The sequence below is a fragment of the Myotis daubentonii genome, chromosome 5 (assembly GCF_963259705.1).
Source record: "Myotis daubentonii chromosome 5, mMyoDau2.1, whole genome shotgun sequence".
In the NCBI taxonomy this organism is placed as follows: domain Eukaryota; kingdom Metazoa; phylum Chordata; class Mammalia; order Chiroptera; family Vespertilionidae; genus Myotis; species Myotis daubentonii.
Window position 1 is genome coordinate 100,363,283 of NC_081844.1, and position 7,883 is coordinate 100,371,165.

Genomic DNA, 7,883 nt, shown 5'->3' on the forward strand with positions numbered 1-7,883 from the left:
GATTGAAGAAGTGCCAAACTTTACATGAAAGACATGGTTAATATTATCTTAAAATGTCTTATTATGTGTTGTTTCTCATCACTTTAAAGGCTCAATTTGAGGAAAAAGTTCTCATTTTATTTTTTTGCTTATTTTATTAACGAATTTTTTGAGGGGAAGATAAGAGTTACTGTGTTTTTTACCTCTTGAATTATTCTTTTAAATATATGTTTTTATTGATTTTAGACAGAGAGGAAGAGAGAGAGAGAGAAACATCTACTAGTATCTGAGAGAGAAACATCTTGTATTGGTTTCAGATATACAGCACAGTGGTTAGAGAATCATATACTTTACGACATGTTCCCCACTTGGCACCATATTACATTATTATTGACTATATTCCCTGTGCTGTACTTAACATCCTCGTGATATTTTGTATTTCTTAATCTCTTCACTTCTTTTCACCCAGTCCTTTAATGCCCCATCCTCTGGCAACTTATTTTATTTATTTTAAATTTTTATTTATTAATTTTATTGATTTTAGAGAGAGGAAGAGAGGCAAAAAAGAGGGAAGCATTATTTTGTTGTTTCTCTTATTTATGTAATCATTGGTTGCTTCCTATATGTGCCCTGATTGGGGATGGAACCCATAACCTTGGTATGGGAACCACACTCTCACGGACTGAGCTGCCCAGCCAGGTGGCAACTCATTTTAAAAGTGTGAATGAACAGATTAACAGGGTTGCAGTTTCTAAGAAGGAAAGCACATTTTTAAGTGGGCAGCAGATTTTTGATATACCAGTTTACTTTAATGTGCTATTTAGGCACAACATGAAGATTAAAAGCAAATTCCTCGCTCAGAGAAATGTATCCCCCTATGTCTCTGTGTGCAAAGCTTCTGGGAATAAAAGTGTTTATATTTTCATTTGATGCATCCCTTCCAATTACAGGTTTGGAAGGATTCTCCTTGCCCACTCTTTAACAGAAGTACGAGACATCATTGGGACATTTATGATTTAACATCTATCACTTCTTGAGATGAAGCCTTCTACCCACTTTCATGCTATTGTTGTCGGTGCAAATGGGGTCCTTTTACGGGGTCGCAAGGAAAGCGTTCTGGGAGAACCACATATGGGAGGTTGAGGTTTCATGGGAGATTAATTTGGGTGGAAATAGAAAGCTGTCCCCAGGTTCCCAATGTCTCACTTCCATCCGTCCACAGTGGAGAAAGTTCAGCCTTGTTTCCATGAGGCCCAGAAATAGGGCCAGTCTCCAGACATTTTGCACCGTTGGTTCAGTCCATGTGTCTGTCCCCATCTGGTGAGTGTCATCTGTTCTGGCTGCACTCTGGTTGGTGCTGTGCCCAGGCCTGCTTTGGTCCATGTGGCTGCTGGGTGCAGGCAGCTGCTAGGGCCTCATGGCTGTTACGGAAAGAAAATGCAGGAGCCAATAGGATGGGTGCCTGTTATAGATGGTGAGAGAGCAAACTTTGTTAAGCTTGGGTTGTATTATCTCCTGCTTGGGGAGGACCAGGAGCCCTTTCAAACTGACCAGTCAGTTTCCAATTCTTCACAGGCTGGCACTGGTTCCTCCCCCTAACCAATCCATTTCCTAGAAACCCAGGGTTCTGTGTCCCTTATCCAATCTTATCCTTTTCCCCTGCTAGTCTGAGGGGCCTTTATAGTCACTATCTTGGCTACCACTGCCATGCCTCATAAAAGTACCTCCCCCTGTACCATCTTGACTTCTACTGGGCATGTGCCCAGCAGAGGAGTTTTCTGTCCTTATTTTATCCCTTCCCCCTTATCTGAGGCTAACTGACCAGCGGTTCACTGTGAAGCTGTAACTCCTAGTGCAGCACAGAGGCGTATTGTTGGATTCAATTCCTTGGCTTATTAGGCTTGATGTCTGATTCCCTTTGCTCCCTTCCTTTACTAATATCTACTTCTGCTAACAATATTAAAGTGCTTTTATTTCCCAGAAAGCATCATGCTCTTGACTGTGGACCTTGGAATAGACTGTTTTGTTATTCTTGGAATCTGTCCTTCCCCCCATGGGCTTGGAGTCCATTTATTCATTCTTAAACATTAAAAAGTATGTACTTCCTCTAAAAGTCTTCCTTGGTCCTCTATGCCAAAATCCCATTAAAATCTCACACAATTACCTCCAAACTGTGTATAACTGCAGGTTCCTTAACACATGTGGTCTATTACTTCTGCACTCCCTGGTTATACTTTTACTTGTAGCCTCTGAAAACTAGTTGGAGCCTGTCTTATCCATCCATGTGTTGCTAGTACCTACCACAATGCCTGGCAGAGTGGGCTTTTGATAAATAAGTGTAGAATAGCCGAAACTGGTTTGGCTCAGTGGATAGAGCGTCGGCCTGCGGACTGAAGGGTCCCAGGTTCGATTCCGGTCAAGGGCATGTACCTGGGTTGCGGGCACATCCCCAGTAGGAGATGTGCAAGAGGCAGCTGATCAATGTTTCTCTCTCATCGATGTTTCTAACTCTCTATCTCTCTCCCTTCCTCTCTGTAAAAAGTCAATAAAATATATTTTAAAAAAATAAGTGTAGAATAAATTAATTTGAGGCAAGTTAATTCAAGATTAAGTCCCATTGGGAAAGGTAAAAAATGTAAATAGAAAGTTTAGTCTATTTATTGCTTTACTTAAAATTATTTGTTTTTTTTTTTTTAAATCCTTAACATTAGTCACCTCAGAATTTTAAATCAAACTGTTGGCAAATGACTATTAAAAATATAAGCTGTCATTATTGAATATATCTTATTTTTTTATGTTAGTCCTTGGCTCTCTCTTCTCCTTCCATATAGTCACTGGAAATGACCTTAATCCAATTAATAACTCCCAAATTAATAACAGCAGTCTAGATCTCTCTTCTGAGCCCCAGATCCCTTTACCCAGTTTACTATGTGACATCTCCTCTGGGTTATCTCAAAGGCACTTCATAACCACAAAGCGTACCTCAACATCAGCTGTCCCCAAATTTGGGCCCTTCTGGTATTCTTTTCTTAGTGAATGGCAGTATCATCCAGCCCATTGGGCAAATCAGAAATCTCAGTCATTAGAGTTACTTCTGTTTACTTACCTTAATTGCTCATATCCAATCCTATGAATTTCACCTTTGAAATACATACCTTTCTGGTCCAAGCTACTTACATGACCTACTCCAATAGCCTCACATATTGGTTTACTTAACTCTATTATTGTCATGTTCCAACTCAATTGCAATAAGAATGATCTTTATACTGCCAGATCTGAGCATTTCATCTCCTTGCTTACAAACCTTTAACATCATCTCTTTAATCTCAGGTTTACAATAAAATTAACTAACTTTATCGACACCACTCTGCATAGTTTAGCTCCTACTTACGCCTCTAGCCTCATGTTATACTACATTCCCCATTGGTATTTTCGCTCTAGTCACACTTGCTACAGGTTCTTTTCTCTCATAGGCCTTTACTCTCTATATTCTCTTTATTCTATCTGTAACACAATTCCTTCACCAACTTTCTCAAGTTAACTTCTCTTGTCTTGCCCATTTTCGGTCAGTTTTTACTTTCTTAAGGAAACTTAATCTGCTATTTCTGTTTTGATCAAAACATTTTACTTTGAGAACACATTTAATTCTCTTTTAACATTCTTTGTCATGCCTGTAGTGCTACATTTAAATGATTATTTGATTAATAATATCTGTCTCCTTGACCAGACTGGGCTCCATGGGAGCAGAGCTCATGTCCAGCATAGTATTGGCACATAGTGATCATACAGTACATGCTTGCTGAATGAAAAACAAGTAAGTAAATGTATGCCAAGTACTGCGCTAAGAGCTTTAGCTGTTCAATAAATATTTGTCAACTAAATAAACTGTTCAGTAAGCTGGATGTTTGGTAACATGGACCACAACTAAATGTTGAACTTTTTGCTTTTCCTTCTTAAAAAATTCTATTACATTGATTTCCATAAAACCTTTCAGGATAAATCATTATTATGGCAATGCCTGAAAAGTACCTAATCTTATCATCTTAGGGAATAACAAATCAGCAGATGTTTGTGCACCCTTCAAGTATGAATTAGTTTATGAGCTGAGAAAGAGCCAGATTACTTAAAGAGACAAAAGAAAAGAAGGCAAATAAATGTACATTTATGGTGTCCCTTCCTCTGTCCTTTGCCTCCACACATTTTTGGATAATTCTGAAGATCTTATTAGCCATTCAGTTTTGAAAATAAGCAAGCAGTGTCCCAGAGAAAGTAAATAATTGACCTATATTATTACTACCAATGCGTGATAATACTGGAATGCAAGCCTGTAACTCACCTTCAGTACAACTTTTCTTTATATCTTATACAAGGACAGTTTGAATTGTACAATTATAAAGCATTTACCCAAAGTTGTTTAATCCTTTTCAGTCAAGCCTGTCAGTCAGTCATATATGTAGCAACTATTCTCAGTTCTACTTTAACTCCATTAATAAATAGTTAGTAAGGCCTTACTGGGAACATATTTGTATTTGTTTTCTTAAGTACTTATTTCTTGCTGTTAACGTCTTCAAGATAATTAAAGTTGGTTAATTTGTCCCCCCCCCCCCATCAAAACCAGTAAAAAGTCTTTATTTACTTCTATCTTTAAAATATTTTTATAGAGAGAGGAATGGAGAGAGAGAGAGAGAGAGAGAGAGAGAGAGAGAGAGAGAGAACATCAATGTGGGAGCAGAACATCTATTGGCTGCCTCCTACACACCACCTACTGGGAATTGAGCCTGAAACCTGGGCATGTGCTGCCGGGGTCCAACCCCAGCGGGTCCAGGGGTCCCCAAAGGCGTAGACGGAGTCGGCGAAGAAGGAATGACACGGAGACAGCGTTCAGTTGATCAGCAACCTAGCCAGGATCTCTAGCCCGGATCTCCAGAGAGGTTCTGCTTCGGATCTCCAGCGAGGTTCTGTAGCCATGTTCCCTCGCTAGGTTCTCCAGCCAGGTTCTGTCCAGGCTCTCCAGTCAGGTTCAGTGTCCAGGTTCCAGTCAGGTTCTCCTGCCAATCTCTGTAGTCAGGTTCAGTCCAGGATCCCTTGCCATGTTCTCCCGCTAGGCTCTGTCTCTAGGCTCCGAGGCCAGTCCCTCTCCAGGATCCTCCGGCATGCTCTCTCCAGCGAAGTTCTTCTGTCTCTAGGCTCCGTGTAGGTTCTGTCTTCTTGATTCTGTTCTAAGTTCTGAGTCTTTCTGTCTTGTTACAAATTTATTTATACCAGTTGATTCAATCCTATCAATCTCTATTACAAAGGTTAGGGCGTTTCTTATCTCCATTCCAGGGAGAAAAGATTATGTAGTTTAAGCATGATTGTTCGTAGTTAAAGGGATTAATTACCCGCCTGGCACTTAGTTGAGGGGTTTTATTCCCTCCCTAACTTCAGGGGAAAATCCCTACCTGGGGATTCAACCTTTCTCTGAGAGGTGACCTTGGTTAAAACGCAGCGCCAAGAAGGTGAGCAAACATATTAAGAACCGTATGCCATATATGCCAGGTCCCTTGAAACAGCAAGGATGGACCGGCTCCCGGCAAATTCCCCCTTTTTTATTTTTTAAAAGCAAGCATTAAAAAGAAAAACCTGAAACGCTCTCTTGTATCCATTTTAAGAGTAGGATTGGCGCTTTCTGCTATTACCTGAGTCCTGATCTATCACCCCAGGGAGAGCTTGCCAATCCTGCACTTTCCCGGGGTGGAAAGGCTGCAGTGGGGTTAAGGATAAGGCTCCTTGGGCCTACCTTCTCCCATGCCTCTACATTTACCTTTCCGGCACCTTTCCTTCCTCAGAAAAGCATGGACGTATTTCTTGTATAAAATGTTCTGTCTGACTGGGAGTAACCTTAATTCCTCTGCTAACAAGCATATATGTTAAAAGATCAATATGGAGTCTTTTTTCTTTAGACTCAGAATGGCACATCTTCTTAATCTAAAGATAATACAGAGTCTTCTTTCTTTGGACTCAGTATGGCACATCTTCTCAATCTAAGGATCAATACAGAGTCTTCTTTCTTTAGACTCAGTATGGCACATCTTCTTAATCTAAAGATCAATACAGAGTCTTCTTTCTTTGGACTCAGTATGGCACATCTTCTCAATGTAAGTTCTGTACTATCCACCTTCTTACCCTACTTATCCTCTATAGGGGGGTCTGTAGCACCCTGGTGGAGTCCCATCCGTCCCAAGTGTGGGGGTTCTTACCTAGGGGAATCCTGTTCCAGGCATTCCCAAAGGTGTGGACGGAGTCGGCGAAGACTATCCACCCTCTTCCTACGGTGGAGTCTGATCCGTCCCGAGTGCGGGGCGCTTACTTAGGGGTCCCTGTTCGGGCGCCAGATGCCGGGATCCAACCCCAGCAGGTCCAGGAATCCCCAAAGGTGTGGACGGAGTCGGCGAAGAAGGAATGACACGGAGACAGCGTTCAGTTGATCAGCAGCCTAGCCAGGATCTCCAGTCAGGATCTCCAGCCAAGTTCTGGTCTGGATCTCCAGAGAGGTTCTGCTTCAGATCTCCAGCCAGGTTCAGTCACCAGGTTCTAGTCAGGTTCTCTTGCCATGTTCTATAGTCAGGTTCAGTCCAGGATCTATTGCCATGTTCTCTCCAGCGAAGTTCTTCTGTCTCCAGGCTCCGTGTAGGTTCTGTCTTCTGAATTCTGTCTCCTGAGTTCTGTGTCTTGCTGTCTTGTCCTTAGTTCTGTGTTCTGAGTTCTGTTCTAAGTTCTGTCTGTTGTTGTCTTGTTGCATCTGTATTTATACCAGTTGATTCTAATCCTGTCAATTTCTATTACAAAGGTTAGGGCGTTTCTTATCTCCATTCCAGGGAGTAAAGATTATGTAGCTTAAGCATGATTGTTTGCAGTTAAATTGATTAACTACCCGCCTGGCACTTAGTTAAGGAGTTTCATCCCCTCCCTAACTTCAGGGGAAAATCCCTACCTGGGGATTCAACCTTTCTCGGAGAGGTGACCTTAGTTAAAACACAGGGCCAAGAAGGTGAGCAAACATATTAAGAACCGTATGCCATATATGGCAGGTTCCTTGAAACAGCAAGGATGGACCGGCTCCCGGCAATGTGCCACGACTGGGAATGGAACCAGCAACCTTTTGGTACATGGGACGATGCTCAACTGACTGAGCCACACTGGCCAGGGCATTATTTACTTTTGATATGTGGGTTGAATAGTGTCTAAAAGTCATGTCTACCCAGAAATTCAGGAAGGGATGTTATTTGGAAATAGGGTTTTTGCAGATATAATTGTTCAGGATTGAGGTGATATCATAATGGATTAAGGATAGGACCTATGTCTAATGACTGATGTCTTTATAAAAAGAGGAGAGGATACACAGACTCAAAAAAGAGAAGGATATGAAAGTGCAGGCAGAGACTGGAATAAATTGCCTACAAACCAAGGAATGCCAAGGTTTGTCAGCAATCACCATAGCTAGAAAAAAGCAAGGAAGGAGTCTTTTCTGGGGCATTCAGAGGGAGCAAGGCCCTGCTAACCACCTGGTTTTGAACTTCTAGCTTCTGGGACTGTGAGAGAATACATTCCTGTTGCTTTAAGTCTATGGAAATTCATTATGGCAACCCTAGAAAACTAACACAGAGTTCTGAGTTACAAGAGTCCATTTCACTTTAGGGAACAGGTCAGTTGACAGATGTCTTTTAGATATGATGTTCCCCTGGGCTCCCACCCCTGCTATCTTTTCAAAGTACATGGGAAGCTGACTCATTAGTAATGTTTTAGTAGCTTTAAAAGAAGATAGGCACTTTTTTTTGGTGTGCATGGACTTTTAAACCATGATGGTTCTCAGACACAAAAGTATAACTCACTGTGCCTAAACATCGTCATCTATTTTACGTAAG